This window comes from Typopeltis vanoorti, chromosome 21 (genome assembly GCF_054136105.1).
Source record: "Typopeltis vanoorti isolate ZY-2024b chromosome 21, IOZ_Tvanoo_1.0, whole genome shotgun sequence".
NCBI classification, from domain to species: Eukaryota; Metazoa; Arthropoda; class Arachnida; order Uropygi; family Thelyphonidae; genus Typopeltis; species Typopeltis vanoorti.
The window spans coordinates 61,042,570-61,063,873 of NC_143569.1; the positions used below are offsets into that span (position 1 = coordinate 61,042,570).

Below are 21,304 nucleotides of genomic sequence, written 5' to 3' on the forward strand. Positions count from 1 at the left end.
CTGCATGTGTTTCAATGAGCTTAGTACTAATTGGGGAAATTATTGATGCTAGTTGGGTAATGACCGAAAGAATGCAGACACAAATCCAAGCGGCTGAAATGAGGTTCCTTCGAGGGGGTTGCAGGGCTGACAAGACTCGACAGAGTCAGAAGCTCTGCAATTTGGGAAACCCTCAATACTCAACCGCTGCTTCTCCGTATTGAGAGATCACAGTTACGTTGGTACGGGCACCTGTTCAGAATGGCACAAGAGAGGCTCCCTCAGCAGGCCCTCTTTGCCAAGCCAGAGGGCGGGAGGCCATGTGGATGGCCAAGGACTCACTGGATAGATTATATCCAAAACCTTGGGTGGACACATTTGGGAATCCCACCAGAACACCTGAGCTTGGTGGCAGAGGATCGTGACCATTGGAAATTCCTCTTGCAGCTGTTGCCCCCACAACCCAATTAGGAAAGGTGGGCCTTGAAGATGTATGTATGTATGTATTTCAGATGAACATTTCCCATGGAAATATTTCTAGAATACATATATTGCAGAAACCAAATGTCTGTGCAAAAGTGGGGGAGTAAGTTGCTAAGAGATGTGTCATTAAGTCTAATTGCTCTCCTCTGTACTGATTCAAGCATTTTGAGGGAGCTTTTAGGGGTCTCACCCATATGTGGAAGCAGTATTCAATAGCTAGGCGGATTTGTGATTTGTATAAATTTAACAGCTGTTAAAAGGTGAAGTAACATCTTGAGCGAAAGAGAAATCCTAGTTTTTTAGAAGCTGAGGATGCAATGGTTGTAATGTGTTTATGCTGGGAGAGGCTCGATGTCAGGATAATTCTAAGAAGAGAAATCTCATCTTGTCTGGAAATTTGGATGTTATCAAAAATAATACTGGGAGAAAATGGTTCTTTTTTGTGAGAACTAAGACAGAACTGGGTTTTACTAGTATTGAAATTGATGAGGTTAACAGAACACCATTGGAGGATGGCTTGGAGATCAGAATTGAGGCCAGTGGTGGATGATGTTCTGTAGGTTGGGGCAAGTTGTGTAGAGTAAAGTTTATCAAATTAAAAGAAGAAGTGCGATGTGCAGTCATCTGCAAAACTGTGTATTGGGTTGGAGGTCAATTGAAGTAGGTCACTGATATATAACAGGAAGAGAGTTGGTGAAAGAACAGAACCTTGTGAAATCCCAGCATTAGTTCAATGGTGAGAGATAAGGAACCATCACACACACAGTATACATCCAGAGAGAAAATGGCAATCAACTACAGCAGTCCTCAGACAGACCAAATAATGGAAGTTTGCTTAATAAGCCTTTGTGCCAGATCAGGTCAGAAGCTTTCGAGATTATCAAGTGCAACCACTTGAGAGTCACCAAACTTCTCCATGGCATTTGTCTAGAAATGGATGACATATGCAAGCAGATCTCCTGTTGACTGGCAGTGATGGAGTATTATATAGATGGGTGCCTTCAAAGTGGTGTAGGAGTTGGGAATTGATGATTTTCTCCATTACTTTAAATAGGACTAAAGTGAGTGAGTGAGATAGGGCGGTAGTTAGATGGCAGTGATTTGTTGTCCTTCTTGGAAATGAGTTGAATATAGGCCAGTTTCCAGGCTGTGCGATAGATATCAGTGGAGTAAGAGAGCATATACAGGCGGCATAGGATAAGAGTCAGATCTGGTGTACAAACCTTCAGGACAATTGGAGGAATCCCATCAGAGCTAGGAGACTTTTTCTTTTGTCTAATTCGTGTCTAATTTGGACAGTATTTTTCTGGTCTCTTTCTGGCAAAAGGATATAGGGGGGTATTGTATGTCAAGCCAGGAGATTGGCTTTTTTTTCCTGTGGGTGATGATGTAATAGAGCCATCTGGGTTTGCTAGGGGTGGGAATAGTGTTGGGCAGAAGTTAAGATCAATTGCTTTGGCAAAAGACCAAAAGGGTTTGGCTATCATTTGGACAGGCTGCTAGTTTCTTGCTTTTGGCTTTTTTAAAGGCAGTTATGTAGCAAGAGAATTAAGCAGTGGGGAGATGGTGAGATGAATGTAGTGGAGTAGAGTGCCATCATCCCATGATGAGGGCTTGGAAGTGTCACATAATAATAATAATATTTTTTCTTGACCTCTTTCTTTCTGTTTTCATTTTTTTCAATATTTTTTCTTGCAAGTATTTTGAATGATCTTCTAAAGCTGTCATGAACAGCTGAAGAAGATTATTTGCAACACTTTATGCAATAAAAAAGTAGCAACGATAATAATATCTGGTCACCTGGATTCTGTAGGGATGAAGAAGGGGATCCAGAGATGAGTGACAAAGACTGTAGTAAATCTATGGAATGCTCCTTAAGAGAATAGATTGAAGGTTGTTTGTGGGTTTCAAAAACTAGTTAATAGATGAAAGAGAAAAGATATGATAGAAGCATATAAGTTATTAAAGGGATTTTATAGGATTAACACTGAAGACTTTTTTCAGTACACGGCAGGAATAGAGAGAACAAGGGGTCACCTGTGGAAATTTTGTAAGAGTATGGTTAGCAAGAGTATCAGAACTAGATTTTTTGCTTAGAAGGTGGTGAAAGGGTGGAATGGGTTGCCAAGATGCAAATTTGCAGCCATCCGTCATGACTGTCCAAAGTTAGACAAACCAAAGATGGTCCAAAGTAAGACAAACCAAAGGAGCAGATCCCCTGCTCCTGTGGTTTATCTTACTTTCTCCACTTACCTGAAAAGCTGAGTGGAGGAATCTTCCTAATAGGATGAAAGAATACTGAAGTGTTAAGAGGTTTTAGAACCTTAGCAAATATGTTCAGAAATTCCTTTAATATATGGGAATGGAATCTGAGTGATCTCTTCAGGGATCTAGAGTTTGGTCACCTAAAGCTTGTTAAAGACTTTCTTGATAAAGGATTCATCCATTTTTCACAAAAGCAAATTTGATATAATTCAATTCTCCTTGTAAAAGTTCTTCAGTGGAATAAATATTAAGAGCATGATGTTATATGTTTTAATGGTTCCAACCTTTTGACTAGAATGATGATGAGAAGTAGTGTGTTATAACGTGGATATAACAATCAGATCTGACTTCAAGCCAAATTAATAAAGTCAATAAATTGATTGATAATATCTTCAGTTGGGATGAAGAATTAAAGAAAAAACTAAACATGTTTCATGCTCATCCACCTATTTATACAGCAATGCAGAGATAATTACATAAAATGTCATATGATACAGTAAACCAGAGTTTGAATGGTCTGGATCTAGCAATAATGGCAGAGAAGGCAATAAACAAAAAGCTAAGCTTTATGGTAATAGAGTTACCCATTTTCACCAAACTGAAGGCTTAAGATCAGTGGATTATTTATTAATTAAGATTTTTAAATTTCAAAGAGTAATAAATCAGACATCCCTGGATAATAGGTTCCATGAAAATTCATAAAAAAAAAAACAAAAAAAAACAGATAATTGAAAGACAATATTGGCAAATCATTTTCATAAACACACATATATACAGACATGAAGCAATTATCACACAAGATATTTTTTTGATAATTTTTATCAGTCCTCTTCAAATGAAGGTAAGTTAGCAGGCCTATTACAGAGATGGTTGCACTTTTCCTCTGGGGAAACAGGCAAATCAGTCCAATGAATACACACACACATATACAGTCTGTCAAAAAAAATGGATACACACTTCAGCAAAAGAAAACCTGTATAAAAATTGTAATACTAAATTTATACAGACATCAATTGATGAATACCCTCGATGAGTCTGTCGACTCCTTTGAGTTGCCCGGAATAATAATACAAGTTACCTTTGACTTCTACAATTACACGAGGTGCTCAAAGTGGTTACCATCCAGCTTATTATTATGCCGAACTACTGCTTGGGCAACACTGGCCAAAGTGTCCAGTGGGATTGTTGTGCATGCCATTTCAATTTCTTTCTGAAGGGCCACCGGTGTAGCTGGTTTTCTGAAGTCAGAAGTCCAAGGGCATTAAATCAGGAGAATGTGGGGGGAACTCAACTGCACTTCTTTATCCTATCCATTGTCCCTGCAAACTCTCATTGAGGTAAGCTCTCACGTCTCGGTGGTGGTGACCATCTTGTTGGAAGAGAAATTGATAATTCCTATAAAGTGCATGTATGGCAGGTAAAATGGATGTGTAGCATGTCTAGGTACACTTTACCAGTAACAGTACCTTCAAAGAGGAATGGTCCTATTAAACCACTAGATGACAATTCACACAGACATTGAGCCCCGGTAAATTGACTGCCTTGTCCACATGAACACCTGGATTTTCTGGAGCGCAGTAAACACAATTATGCCAATCCACTGTTCCATTAAACTTAAATTGTGCTTCATCAGACCAAACCATCTTCCTCACAAACTCCTCATCCTCATCTACCATGTGTTGAAATCACTCACAATACTGCATTCTTTGATCAGGATCGTCTTCATTCATTGCATGTCATAATCTTTGGATGTGAATACCCTAATTAGCTGCTTTAAGAATGTGGCGTATGTTCGCACTGCTAACTCCTGCCTCACATGCACATTATGTGGTAGACGTCTGTGGCGAGCGTGTAAACTGTTTCAACACCATAGCTGAGAAAGCAGGACTTGTTGCTGTGTAAGGCCTCCCAGATCTTCCTTTGTGCACATCATACGTGGGTCTCAAACTTATCACAAATACATGCAATTGTCAGGCGTGTTGGAGTTGTGCTGTAAACTCACGCCTCCATTGTTGTTGAACTTCACCAACAATCTCAAATTTGAAATACCACTTTAAAATGGCCTTGTGTTCCTCGAACGACAATCGTGCCTTGGCCATTTTGTTTGACTGTCCTACCGGTCATGTGTTGATGCTAGTATTCATGTGAGTAATGACAACTTTTGAGAGAACATCATACTACACATTGCTACCGTAATTCAATCCAACTTCGAAAAAAGTCCACAGATGACATGTTAAAGTGTGTATAAATTTTTTTGATGGACTCTGTATATACAGACATGAAACAGTTATTGGACAAGCAAGACAATAAGAAACAGTACTGTTCTGTAATTATTTTCTAGTAAAGTAGCATTGCTATCACCCCAATCATTTGGTTGAGGAGGATGAGCATTAATCATTATTATTACTACTACTACCAATAATAATAATACACCAACAGTTAATAATAATAATAATAATAATATTTTTAATTAATTAATCTTTTGAATGTAAAGGATTTCTCAGAAGATAATAATAAAATATATAGAATATAAATTAAAGATACCAAGAAATTATATACTTGGTTTAATTCTTTATCCAAGTGTAAGCAAACAAAGTTTGCACCTTAAGTATCTTCAGGACTGGGGCAACTCGTGGTAAAGGTGATATGACTTCACATCACTTGCTTTAGTATCCCATAATGCAAAGCACATCTCCTTGCAGACATGTATAATGCTATGCATTATGGGCAGGACCAGTTTTATCATTAGGCAAACCTAGGCAATTGCCTAGGGGCACCTAATGTATATATATAGAGAGAGACAAAATATATACAGAGAGACAATGTATAGGGACGGCTAAATTTTCTTTGCCTAGGGGCATGAGATACTCTCAGACCAGCCCTGATTATGGGAAGTGTCACTACCCAGACCGGTTTCAACCTTTATTGAAGTCTCATCAGTGGAAACCAGAAAAATATATAAGAATTCAGAATAAAAATATTGGAAAACTTGGGGAAAAAAAAACATTATTCCTGAAGTTGAAAGTTTATTTTTCACTTGGTTAGACTATAATAAATTTAGTTTAATCCTTTATCTAAGTGTGAGCAAACAAAGTTTGTGCCTGAAAATATCTTCAGGACTGAATATGGTGTTGTACCACCTTTCTACCCAGTAAGGTAGTACAACACCATATTCATTCCTGAAGATATTTTCAGGTGCAAACTTTGTTTGCTCACACTTGGATAAAGGATTGAACTAAATTTATTATTCCTGAAGATTTTTCAATCATGTTTCATTTATTTACTTCTGTTTCTGTTATTCCTGAATGACAAGAAGTGCCATATGCCCTTATCTCACAAAGGTCCTTGTAGGCAAGTAACTGCAGTAGTTAATATGGGGAGCATTAAGCTAAGAATACTGATGAGTATACACGTGGGTACATTTCTAGGTTTTGAGGGAGCAAGCAATGCAGTTTGTAAAAAAAAAAAAAAAAAGGTTGAAATGTTCTCTGGGGAAAAAAAAAAAAAAACAGAAAAAAAACTTATAAAGCTTTTTGAAGAATGCTCACCTGTTGTTATATTTAGATGAGCAGTGGTTGGACGTCGCATTTGAACTTCTGAAGGATGCCAATGGTCAGTGGACCAGTTAGAAAACACAGCGATAAAGGAAAATGAGATTGGGTTGAGTTGTTTTGAATTAAGGCCAAGCAAATGGTTTTAAATCACTGTGTGTGTTTTTCAATTTGGTTTGCTTGTTTTTCAGCAAGAAAAAACTCAGGGAGGAAAAAACCAAACACCCTCATATGAGACAGACTAACTCACCTTCATGTGAAACTTTTTGATGAAGACTCTTGGAAGCTAGATACAAGTAGGATGCTGAAGTCTTTTTCAGCAGTTTCATTAAATTTCTCTTCTCAGTTTCTGCAGTTTTGTAGAAAATAAGTTTAGAATGGTGGAGTTTTTTTTTGTTGTTGTTGTTGTGAAACCTGGGTGTGAATGGAAAACCCATTCATACCCAGGTAGTTTTCTGTAGTTTTCTATTTTCTAGATGAGATTTTTTTAAAGTTAATTTTTCCGTTTTGGAGTTTTCGAGTTGACAACGTGGTTTTATATCATTTGACCAGAAGTTCAATGTCTTTCCATGTGTAAATATCTGCCGGATAAATATGCTTCGACCGAATTGACTTTTTTCTATTTCATACCTTCCTTTCAACAATAACATCTGGGTTGAAATTCACATATTTGTTGTGCCAATATTAATTACAATCTACTTATATCAAATTCAGACTTTTACACGAAAACATTGTCCATTCCATCAAACAGTTAAATTTTAGAAACTTAATATTGGAATTGTTTTACTCATTTGATGTTTTGAAATGTGTGCTTCTACCACTTTTAAAGATTCGTTTTTCGCAATGGATTTACTTCACTACCACCTCCCATGGTTCACCTTGTCTAAACAATGTAGATATCTTGTAAACACAGGTGCTTCTAATTCATTTCTGAGATGCAACCATCCTTGGAGGAAATAAAGAACATGCTCTGCCCTTTGATTTTACAGACCTCCAAGTGGGGGATAAAAGGCTTATTCCCATTCCAGTACCATAACGTTTATTGTGGTGTTATGCTGTCTACTTGTAAGGTAATAAAAGGTACATGTGTTGCTATGACCAAATTTAAAGTTGTTTTATCAAATACTCTCAGTAACGTAAGCTGAATGTATGTGTTCGAATCATTTATCTGCACTGCAGTTTTTTTTTCTTGAAAATAAAACTGATTATTCCTGATTAGATTACTTTTAAGTCAAATTAATTGGAAAGAAAAATTCTTTCTGAGAATTTCCACCACCTATGGTTTCAATCTTATTTAGAAAACTGATGGCAAGCAATTCAAAGAAACAGCAGGTTGAACGAATACCAATCATCAAAACTAGCATCTTTATTTATAATTATAATTCATACCTTTATAAATGACCCTGTTGAATGGAAATGAAGGAAACCTAATCAGCTATACTGATAATATGGCAATAGTTTTCTCATCAAGTGAGTCAACCTTGAAACATAATGAGGAATCTGATTTATTAAGTCTACATACATGGTTCAGTGAAAACAAAATAGAAATGAGCATTCAGAAAACTAAATTTATCCTATTTGAACTGAAGGGTATAGAAGCAATCCTGTCAATTACATATCATACCACTTCCTGCGAACCCAGAAGTGACTGCATTTGTGAAGCTCTTCAATGAGTCTACATCTACCGCTATCTGGGTATACATGTAGATCATAATTTAAAATGGAAAACCCATATTCAAGCTGTTACAACCAAATTAAGGCACACATTTTATAGAAGCCGTGATATTAAATGCATAGTATTTCATAAATTTTTACAGACTATGTTATGTACTGTATGCCGAAGAATTCAGTGTGGAATTTGTAGCTTAGATGAGCATACAAAAAATATCCTTGGCAAATTGTATAATCTACACTGCAGTTAACTGACCTCAATGGTCTGCACTATACCCTCAGACATGAAGAATTTCAATAGGAAACCTGTTCAAATTCTTGCAAGAAATTTATATGTAAGCAGAACTTGTCATGTCAATTCTGAGCTGTATTGCTAGAGTCAAACATTCTTTTTTGGATATGATGAGAATACAGGTGTGTCATAGAGGAACACAAACACGGGAAAGACTGTTTGGCCTCTGCTTAATCGCAGTTGAATAGACATTGATGATGGAACTGAAGGAAAAAAAACTTCATTTTATGATGTGCTAACACAATTCTTAAGGAAAAACAGAACTTGTGTATAAATAAGTAAAATGAGTTATTTCACCTTTCTTTGATCCATTTCAGAAAAATGATAATTTCCCAAGCAATTACTTTTTCTGATTTCTATGCATATTATATGGGTGTATTTAAAAATCGTATCCAAATTCAAATGATTCGTGCCTCACTCTAATATTTGCCAATGATAATCTAATCTCATCACTAAGCGTTAACCCTTTGTGTTTCTCACAAAAATGGTGCGTGTGAAGCACAGACATCGTTCATTTGACCTTTATGCGTTCCATATTTGAAATTATATTAACATGTCACGTTCAAACCTAGGTGTCTGCCGTTCCCTTATTCTCGCAGAGGTACTAGCTTTTAGCATATATCTGCAGCTTCCAGTGGTGCACACAGAGGGGGGGGGGGCAAAGCCTCCCAAAAGAAAAAGTAAACGACACTAGAAAATTTTCCAAAAATCTTTTCCTAATTAAAATTCTTTTTTTTTTATTTATGTTGTGTAGTGTCTTCTATTTCTATACTACTTATGAATTAGCGATCATTGTAGATGCTCGGTCATAGGTCATATGCGATGTGTAATGTGTATTCTCAAATCGCCCCCCCCCCCCCCAAGGTTAAATCCTGAGTGCACTACTGGCAGCTTCTGCATCGAGTGGTTGCATTTTCGGAAAATTTTAGTTCCATCCAGACACTTAAATGCAATTAGTATTTAAGTGTCTAGATGATATCGTTCATATACTTGTACCAGAAATGGAATTCAAACTGATTTCAAGTTAGATATAGATATATATATATATATATATATATCCATTTTGTTTTTTATAAATTGAACACTTTCTGTATCCAATGACTATTATAAACAACTGCCACATATATTTTCTGGAATTGAAAATTTGAAACTGTCTGTTATGACATATGTGCTTAATTAGATGCTACAATAAATCCGTTCTGTTTGCATGCATGCACATAGTCTGTGGGAGCAGAATTTTTCCTTTAAGTGTGTCGTTCGAGTGGTCTCTAATTACACTAATTGTTCCTAAATATAGTACACAAATGTCTGTTTGCTGTTTTTAGTGTTAAATAAGTCACTTGTTTTTCTTGCTTGTAAGAATAGCATCTGTTAAGGCTGGAAAGTTTTTAATGGTACCAAAATACTAGCATATGCCAGCAAAGGTTGGTTGACTGGTAGAGCCTCTACTACTAATGGCTCACACAAAAAGTTAAGCAAGTTTGAGCGTTAGTAGTTGGAAGGGGAGAATCGTTCGATGCTGTTGGCACACTCTCCCTCAATGAGTCTTTGGACTCCCTGGAGGTGTCACATAATAATAATCATATGTAAGATATCCTCTATCATTGATAAGACAGAAGGGCTGCTGACACTAAAAAAAAAAAAAAACTATTTTCCTATAGTGATTACTGTTAAATAACTTGCATGGTTCTCATTATTAATTTGGTGCATCCATCGACATGCATTTAAGCAGTATACCCTAAAAATCAGTGATTATTGACAAGCCCACCTGTTGCAATATACAGGGATTATAAAAATTAAGATATTTCAGAAACAAAGTGCATCGGAAGCATAGCGTGTTATTGACGCCCTTGACAAATTCGTAGCTATGCGCCTTTCTTTCAGCTTTTTAGTAAAATATCATGTTACTAGCACCTTTCTGACACCAGCCCAAGTATAGAATTCTGACCTCTGCATAATGATATAACTCTTAGCCTTGATAGGAAAACATTTCTGTTATAACAGTCGAAGTTTCTCATGATATTATGTTTGGTATAACACAAGTTAATGAAATTATTTAGTTTCCAAGCAACTTTCATTTGCAGTAACTTGACTTGAAAAATTTATATACAGTTAAAACTGAGCACTACTTATTAATAACAAACATTTAATTATCGCTAAACTTGCACATCTTTTGTAAACATGGTAATTTTATAAAAGTGGAATGCCCAAAACACATATCTGTTTATACAGAGAGCTTTTGTGAGGGGGGGGGGAGAGAGAGAGAGGAAAAAAAAAAAAATGTAATTGCTTGATGTGATAGCCAGAAAAAAGAAAACATCACAGAAATAGCGAACAAGAAGTTAAGTAGCTCTAACATAACAACTGCCAAAACTCCTGTAATTCATTTACCATAATTTATCATTTTAGTTACCTTTAAAATTATATGGAATTTTTTTCTCCCCTTTAACTCTTTAGAACTTAGCAAAGTGGGCACTATCATCTGCACACACACACACACACACACACACACACACACACACACACACACACACACACACACACACACACACACACACACACACACACAGTATATATTTTAATTATGACCATTTTGAATTGCATTGCCTTTTAAAATGCACTTTTTAAAATTTATTTCTTTTTTTTCTGAAAGTACAAAAATTATTTTTTATTTTATATATATATTTTTTGAATGGGAGGGGATTTAGAATTTTCCATTTGATTGAAAGATATATATACAGTTATAAAACAACATCTTTCCATTAGAAGCAGACTAAATACAGCAAGTCATCAAACAACCGTTTTTGTTTACAGTTTGTTCTGATAAATATTTCTCCCTGCTTTAGGAATCAAATAAAAGAAGTTAGCTAACAGCTAACTTCTTTTATTTGCTTGTGAGAAAGACATTATGCTGAAAATGTTATTTACTATTTTTTATTCATTATTCATATATTTATTAAACTGATGTAACCAAAAAGCTTTAGGGATTATGTTTTAATTAAACAATAACGCAAGAAGCAGTTATAGGCCCCGAAACTAGTGCCTTGGCAACAACAATCCTTCAGGTTATTATTATTACAGTAATACCAGTCTTATGACACTTCGCTTTACAACGATCTGTTTATACGACACTTTTCAATTATAACCAGTGCCCATTTATAACAGGTGTGTGTGTGTGGGGGGGGGGGGAATTCTGATGAACATCCAGAACAAAAATCACTTCATTTTATGTTTTCTTATATCTCCTAAAAGAAAAAAAAAACATATTATTACAATTTGATGAAACACAGGGGATTAAAGGAGTTTATGATATGTTCTTTCTTGTGATTATATCAGTTGCTTTAATATCATTTTTGTTCTAGGTGTTTATCAAAACATTCCAGTCTCCCCTTGTATAATGCAGGAGTCACTCATACAACAGTTTTAGCAACAAGAGCTGTTCCTGTGAAACAGTTGCTGCACGTTTCCGTGGCTGTTTATTTACGATGCTCGTTACATGTCTTTGTGTTCTGATGTTTCACTGACTGTGAATTACAGTATTAACTCACATTTTAAGAGCTTTTATAGTTGTTTATAATGTCATAGCTTTGATAAAATTCGAAGTATGGTTGCTATTGCTTCCAGCAAAAAGAAGTCGTGTAACCTATTACATTACCTACTATGAATAAAATGATTGAATTTGTTGACAATGGTGTATCGCAGAGAGGCTGTAGGCTAAACTTATCTCGCACTACTTTTGTTACATTTGTTAAAAACAAAGTTAAATTTCTTAGTCAAGTGAAAAGTGAAACACTAGTTAATACTACAGTTATCTGTAAACGTGACAATCTTACTGACAAAATGGAAAAACTTTTAATGCTGTAGATTGATGTCTAAACAGGTCGGTGTGTTCCTTTAAGCCATGCGATTCAGGATAAATTTTACATTTCTGAAAATTATTCTAAACATTTCTTTTATGTAACTGACGAAAACAAATGCTTTATTTGTCATTTACACACACATATGACTACATGAAACGTTATTTAGCCATTACACGCTTTCTGCAAGTGTTAAAAAAGGCAGTGATTTACTATACAATGAAATACGTTATATGGTGGTGGTCTGGAACCTAACGTGTCATATGCAGTACCGTCAACAGGGCGTAGCATAGAGGCAGCCTGCCTCACAGCGTGGCTTAGTAAGGGCACTCGTTCTGCCATATTGTGGTAGGCACCATCGCTACGCTAACAATTCCTGTCAGCTTCTGTTAGCGTAGTAGCAAGTGCGGAAAGAAGTTTTTCCAAGCTTAAACTGATTAAAAATTATTTGCGAACAGCAATGACCCAAGAAAGATTGGTCGGTCTAGTAACTATATCATTAGAAGAGTTTATAAAAAGTTTTATTGTGCGATATCCCCGTAGAGTAACATTTGATTAATATTATTATGTAATCGTTTTGCATTAATGTTTCTCTTGTAATGAAAACAAAATAACAATTGGAGGTTTCTTATATTTTTGTCTTATAATCCATCAGGGACGATATTTAATTGTTTGCCTCAGGGCGGGATCTAATCTGTCGACGGCCCTGGTCATACGACTGGATATTACTATTACTATTATTATTACTATTATTACGGGCAACTCCAGGGAGTCATTAGACTCATCGAGGGAGGCCCCAAATCATATTCATCACAACTATCTGACATTCATACAGTATCTATCATACCTCGCCTTAAACTCATTCACTGTCACAGCATCCACTACAGACTCAGGGAGCGCATTCCACTCATTCACTACTCTAAAAGTAAAGAACCCAGCTCTAACACCTTTACTAACCACACTTTTGCCCAGTTTCCATGGATGTCCCCTAGTCCTCCCACAACCAGCCCTGTTCTCAAAAATATCTTCTGAATTAATTTTATAGAAACCCTTCAGTAATTTGAATGTCTCAATCATATCTCCCCTCCTCCGCCTATCAACCAATTTTTGCAACCCACAAATCCTCAACCTGTTCTCATACGGTTCATTCCACAGACCTGCTATCATCTTGGTCACTCGCCTCTGGATCCTCTCCACATCCTCCCCATCAAGAAGAAACCTAGGTGACCAAATCTGAGCACAGTAGTCTAGATGGGGTCTTATCAAGGCTCGATAGAGAGGAACAATAACCTGCTTGTCTCTGCTTGTCAACGTATTCTTCAGCAACCAAGTGATTTGATGAGCTGTTTTGGTCACTTTTGCAATGTGTCCCCTAAATTTCAATTCCCTATCCACCAACACTCCTAAATCTCGTGCCTCATCAATTTCCTGGAGCAGGGTTCCACCAATGCAGTAAACTGCCTCCAATCTTTTCACCCCAAAATGCATAACCTTACATTTTGCCACATTAAACTGACATCCATTCTCCTTAGCCCAGACCTCCAATCTATCCAAATCATCCTGCAAAATTTTGACGTCATCTGCATTCACTATTGCCCTACCCAACTTCGCATCATCCGCAAACAAATGAACTGTTCCTCTCAGATCATTTCCTATATCATTTATGAACAAATTAAACAGCATTGGTCCAAGAACAGATCCTTGTGGCACACCACTAGTCACAGGCCGTCTTGTGGACTCTACTCCCGAGTAAACCACTCTCTGATATCTCTCTGTCAACCACCCTCCTATCCATCTCACCAACCCTATGTCCATTCCCATATGCTGCAATTTACTGATTAGAATTCCATGTGGAATCCTGTCAAAGGCCTTGGCAAGGTCCAGTAGAATCACCGTAAACCCATTACCCTTATCCAGTTCAGCCGTCACTGTGTTATAATACGTGAGCAAGTTACTGAGGCATGACCTACCCTTCACAAAACCATGCTGTCCCCGATACAGTATCCCATTTTCTTCAATCCAATCTTGTATTTTCCTTTTGACTATTTTCTCTAAGACCTTTACAATAATTCCTGATATGCTAATCGGTCGGTAATTTACAACAGCAGTCTTGGAACCACCTTTATGCAGTGGAACTATTTTCCCCTCTTTGCACCCTCTCGGGACTAACCCAGACCCGAGACTCAAATTAAACAAAATGGTCAAGGGTACTGACAATTCTTTAGCTGCTTCTCGTACAACACGAGCTGGTATACCATCCAGTCCCACAGATGTATTGACATTGAGGTTATGCAATAGACTACTCACCTCCACTTCATCAACCACAATTCCAGTATAATCTACTGGTTTATTCGTTTCTGCAATGTCACCACCTGGATGATATACTTTTGCAAAGTGCTCACTCAGTAACTCAACTATCTCAACTGATTCAGTTACCTCCCTACCATCGGCATTCTTTAAAATCAATCTGCCATGTACATTTTTCCTTTTACTTGCTACATATCTAAAAAACTGTTTAGGATTCTCTTTAGCCTGCATGGCCAATGTTCTTTCGTAATCCTTTTTTGCTTTTCTTACCACACTCGTCACCCTTCTGGCCTGCGCTTTATACCGTTCATGTGCCTGCCGGTCTCCCTTCTCCTTAAATTCCCTCCATAGTTGTTTCTTTTTTTGCAACTCAAGCTTAATGGTGTTATTCATCCATTTAACCCCTACTTGATTTATTATTCGGACTCTAGGTATACAGTCAGCCATTGCTTCATGCAAGCACTTCTTAACTACCTCCCATGCACTATCAACTTCTAGTCCTTGCAGTTATACATGCCATGGCACTGAACCAATCAAACTCCTAAGCTTGTCATACTTTCCCGCCCGATAATTCCACATGTACCCTGTCTTAATTGAAAATTCTACACCTTTAGCCACCTCCCAAGTTAAGACCCTATGATCACTCTCACCGATTGGTGGCAATGTGGTCATATTTGTTACAGCCAAATCCTCAGATGTAATTACTAGGTCAAGCACTCTCTGACCCCTAGTATTTTCCATTACATGCTGTCGCAGATAGTTATCCCTTAATAACCGCATAAAATCCAGTTCCTTCCTCCCGTGTGTCCTCTCCTCACTCCAATCAATGCGACCATAGTTGAAATCTCCCATAATAATCACCCTCCTTCCACCCATTTCTTCTATTTGCTTGTGCATACTGTCACCACCATCTTTTCCATCACCTGGTCTATAGCAGCACCCAATTGTATATTTAGTTCTGTTAGCCACAATCTCACACCAAATGGCCTCAAATGTGCTCTTTTCTCTATCCTGCAATTCAACTTCTATTCTCCTTGGCTGGAGCTCATCAGCTATCATCAACAATACTCCTCCCCCCATTTTATTCTCTCTGTCATTCCTGAACACACTATAACCATCACATTCAATCCCACTAGTTATATCATCTACAGTCAGCCATGTTTCACTAATACCTATAACCTGTGGTCTGGAAGTGCCAACCATGGCCAAAAACTCTTCCTTCTTGTTCCTAATACTCCTAGTATTAGTGTACATGAATTTAAGACCCCCATTAGCCCCAACCCTACCTTGATGCCTTATATTAACTATCCCACTCTGATTTGTTGTCCTTATTTGCTCTAGCATATTATATTCATTCTTACATTCAACTGCCTCATTAAGGACTGTATCTCTACCCACCCCCCCTAACAAATCTAGTTTCCCTGAATTTGCACATCCACTACATTCAGCAACACTTTCTCAAGTCTTCTTACACCGTAACCATTCAAATGCAAGCCATCCATCTTATATAGATCCTTTCGCCCATCAAACTCACTCCACACATCCACAAATTCCACACCACTCGTCATACATAACCCACGCATAAAGTCATTTGCAATTATAGCCCTCCTTTTAAACATTTCACTGTCATACCGTGGCAAAAGACTAATCATTCTAACTCTCTCACTCTTTTCTTTTGCTACCTCAAACAATTCATTCAGGTCTTCTATCATTTCCATTTTATCTCCTTTCAAATCATTCGTACCTGCCACAACAATCATTTCTTTCACCCTTTCCTTTTGCTCTCTAATAGACGCAGTTACGTCCTTTATGGTCGCACCAGGTTGGTACGATTTTGTCAAATCCTCTACTAACACACCTCGTACTAACGAGTCTCCATACAGCACTCTATCCTTCATTTTGTTCATGTTCACATTCATACGTCTATTTTTCCTGTCATACCTTTTATTATTGGTTGGTTCATTCAGTCTACTTTTGTTCATGCACTCTAGCTGCTGTTTTGCTCTTTCTATCGCACTATTCAACAACGCGATCTCACTCAATGTATCTATCTCATCTTTTTTGTTCTCTGAGAAACCATTTATACTATCATTCACACTTTCTACATTCACACTCTCACAATTTTCATGTACAACTTTGCCGTTTCTTGTCATATCCCTATTTCCTTCATTTTGAAGGTTGACAAAAATATCACACTCACGATCCGAAATACGCTTCAATTCCGCATTCTCCCTACATTTTCTACACACATTCAATCCTTTATCATCATCTAACCACACTCCTACCGCACTCCGCAAAGCGTACATTTCACAGCTAGTACACTGACTCATTTCTTTTATGCTACCGTTCTTTGATAACGATGGCAAACCTTCATTACTGGCCGCCATTTTCCTACGCACAGGTGCCATATTTATCCGTAACGTGTTTTGTCAAATTAAACGTTATAACACACCAAAAATAGACGCACTAAAATATGCAAGGCAAATAAAACAAAACTACACAATATTAAGTAATTTGTATCGATAACTGAAAATGATACTTATCTTATCTGGAGCTTGCACGAACACTACTCATTACGAATTCATCTAGCGGCGACTTCCGACATAGATTATGTTATAAAACACTTTAGTACACTAACCACGTTAATAAAGCTTTAATAATATACCAAAATTAAACACTTAAGTCCATTAAATTGAATCCAAAACACCAATAAATCAGCAAAAAACACAAATCTCTCAGGAGCTCTCCGATAGCACGACCGTTCACTATTATTACTATTATTATTAGACCTCCCTGGAGTCAACGACTCATATCGGGAGGCCCTCCATTACACACACACACAGCTCATCATACTGTGTCTTGAATGCATTCACTGTCTCACACCCACTACACTTCCAAGCAACACATTCCAACCACTCTCGACTCATTGCGAAAAAAACCAATTCTTACCCATTTGCTCACGACCTTTTTATACAGTATTATACATCGAGATATATTATAATTTTATAATATATATCTCGATGATGTCCTTTGTCGTCCTTCTATCCACTAGGCTCTACAATGGAATTCCAGTGACTAGAAACCACCTTAATCAATCGTCTCTGAATGCTTTACAACATATCTTCATCCTTTTGAAAACCAAGTAACGAAATCTTGGCACAATACTCCATATGCAGTCTGAATAAAGTCTTATACAATGGAGTCATTACATCTTTATGTCTACATATCAGTGTTCTTGGCATCATTACCATAATGCACTGTGCTATCCTCACAATTTTAGTGTTTTTCTTTCAAGGTACTTATTAAGGATTATAGAATCCATATCCCTACCATCCTATATTCTGCTTCCCATCTGTGCCTCCCAAACGTTAAACCTTATGAGAGTGTGATGAAAATTTGTGATAATCACCATGAAGGAATTTAGGTAGAACCACGTAAAGAATTGATGAAAATTTGTGATAATCACCATGAAGGAATTTAGGTAGAACCACGTAACTTACACATTCTACATATTCCCTATGAAGTGTTATACACTTGTTACAATGCTGCTGCCATTTGGAATCCTCTGAGAAAAAAGTCTTTCCCATGTTGCAGAAACCAGTCCTCAGCTGCAGATATGACTTCATCATCTGTGGTAAATTTTGTTCCTTTCAAGTGTTTCTTTAAATTTGGGAATAGGAAATAGTTAGATGGGGCCAGGTCTGGTGAATACAGTGGGTGAGGCAGACGCTGAAAGCCCAAGTTGTGCATAGTCTGTTGGGTTTCATGAGCAATGTGAGCAGGTGCGTTGTTCTGCAAAAGCAACACGGCTCTGCTCAGTTTCCTGCAGTGTTTTTTCTTTAGTACCCCCTTCAATTCCTTAAGTGCTGCTGAATAAACTGATGCTGTAAGAGTTTCACCTTTTTTTCGAGGTACTTGGTAAGGATTATACCATCCATATCCCAAAATACAATGGCAAGAACCTTCCCTGCTGATTTTTGAGTTCGGAACTTCTTTGGCTGTGGAGAACTTTTGTGTCTCCACTCAAACTGTGGTATGTTCTCAGAATCATAGTAATGAAGCCATGTTTCATAAACAGTCAAAATATGAGCCAAAACATTTGTGCCTGATTTCTCAAAATGACCCAAAATCTCTTGAGATGACAGCACACATTTTCTCTTTCAGTCAGCATTCAAACATTGGACCCACTTCACTTAGAGCTTCTGCATGCCAAGCTTTTGGTGGATAATGACCCCAACTCATTCCCTGGATATCTGCAGAGTCTTTGCAATGTTTTTCACTGGTATTTATCTATCATTAAGGATCATGGTATGCACTGCATCGATGTTTTCAGGTGTGATCGCTGTGAAAGGTCTTCCTGATCTGGAAGTATCTGTTGTCTCAGGATGTCCAGTTTTATACTTGGCCACCCATCTAGCAATTGTGGGTTATACTGGGTCACAGTCCCCTAAATTGTCACATAAAATTTAGTGAATCTCAGAGGCAGACTTTTCTTGCAGCATGAAAAACTTGATGACCCGCACCTCTGTGTCTTCGAATTTCTTCAAACCTCTAACATGTCTTGTTATATATCCTAAATGAAAAATATATTATTACAATTTGAGGAAACATGTGTGTTAGAGGGTTTTCAGATATGTTCTTCCTTGGGGTTTATATCAGTTTCTTTAATATCATTTTTGTTCTAGGTGTTTATCAGAACTTTTTCATCCCCCCCCCCCCACCTCATACAGGTTGTTACGTTCAACTGGTTCTCAAGGCACACCACTAGTGACTTTCCTCTTCTGAGATATTGCACCCCCATACCCAACTTACTGATAGATATCGGACAGCCAATCTCCAGTTGAGTGCACTAGTGTATTATATAATCCCATCTGTTCCACTTTAATTACCAGCGTGTTATGTGGCAATCTATCAAAGGATTTAAAAAAAATCTAAATATGCCACTGTGTATGCATCCCGTTTTCTGTTATAATAAATAACTAGATTGCTAAACTACGATTTTCCTTTAACAAGCCCATGCTGTTCATCAAAGAGAATACTGTTATCATCAATCTAATTCTGAATCTTGGTCCTCACTGCACTCTCTAATAAATTAACCACAACCTAAGAAAAACAGATTGGCCTGTAATTCGAAGCCATAGTCTTATTGCCCACTTTATGAAGAGGGACAATTTTCTCCTCTTTCCACTCCTTTGGAACTTGGGAAAATCTAAGACTCATGTTAAAGAGGTAAAATAAAGCTGTTCCTAACTCCTTGAAACATTCCCTCAAGATGCACGGCGATATATCAACAAGTCCTACATCCTGGTTGACATCAAGTTTACTCAATTCCTCATGTATACCTCCAATTTACTCACCATCAGTGTTCTTCCTTCCTCCCCAGTGACCTCAAGTTTTGCAGGATGTTATTTTCATGAGAATGAAATACCTTTAGGAAATGTTCATTTAATATCTCTACTATATCTGCCTCAATGGTTATCATTCACTGCAACCAGTATAGCTAGTTAATGATCCTTCATATCCAAAACAAAAAATTGTCACACGTATCTTCACTCCACATAGCTTATAATTCATTTTACGGTGAACTATAATTTTGAAGAATTGTGATTTTTTGATGAATTGTTATTTTTTGATCAATTGCATTTAGATAAATTGTCTTTTTGATAAACTGCTGATGAGTGAATTGCTTTTTCGGGAAATTGTCTTTCGATGAACTATCCAGATACCGAATAATATGAAGAGCTGGACGATGACTCACAAATTAAAAGAATGCCAAATGTCAAAAATAAAATTGAAAGGTGAAAACCAAATACATGAATAAAAATATGCCACCAACCTCTGCAATCCACATTTTCTCAAATGCTCTTCATAACCAACACTCCAGACTCCTGATATCACTTTGATCCTTTGTCTCTGAACCCTCTCTAGTGTTTCCACATCCCAATGAAAACTATGTGACCAAATCTGAGCACAATATTCCATATGTGGTCTGACCAATGACTTATATAGATACACCACCATCTCCTTATCCCTACATGCCAATGTACTTTTTATCATAACAGCAACATGATGTGCAGTCTTTGCAACACATGCGATGTGCCCTTGAACTTCAGTTCAGTCCACCATCACTCCAAGATCCCAAATTTCATCCACTTCCTGAAGTGCAGCTCTCCTAATACAGTACATAACTTTATATCTCTGTATCCCAAAATTTAACATCTTGCATTTATTAACATTAAAATTGCAACCCTATTCATTTGTTCAAGCTAAAAGTCTATTCAAATCTTCCTGTAGAGAATTAACATCAGCACTACTCTCTGATAATTCTACCTAACTTTGCATCGTTGGCAAACATTTGAAGATTCCCAGTCAATCATCCACATAAAATATCATTAACAAACAAGGGAGGCACGCCACTGGTCGCCTTCCCATTTCTGAGACACAGCTCCATCATACACAACTTGCTGGTATCATTCAGAGAGTCAATCTCCGATCTATCTAACCAATATACTATTTATTCCTACTTTACAGCTTGTACACCAATTTATCATGTGGTAATCTATTGAATGCTTTTGCAAAGTCCAAGAATATCACTGTATACGATTCTCCCTTATCCAACACATTTGTCACCTTATCATAAAACATAAGCAGATTGCTAAAACCAAACCAGCCCCTTCAAAAATCCATGCTGACCATCATAAAGAATCTTATGTTCATCAACCAAATTCTGTATTCTATTTCTAACCAATTTTTCCAACACTTTGATTACAACTGCAGTTATACAGACTGGTCTGTAATTGGAAACTTCTGTTCTTGAACCATGATTGTGGAGAGGTATTATTTGGCCTTCTTTCCGCAACTTAGGAACCTTACCCACTGTAATACTCTCATTAAATAAC

General features: G+C 37.2%; 1 protein-coding gene across 1 annotated transcript in view; it reads right to left on the reverse strand.

The window, feature by feature from the left end:
* LOC150094898 (diacylglycerol kinase delta) overlaps positions 1 to 21,304 on the reverse strand; it is a 566,581-nt gene that overhangs the window by 36,879 nt on the left and 508,398 nt on the right. The gene's annotated exons all lie outside the window — the stretch shown is intronic.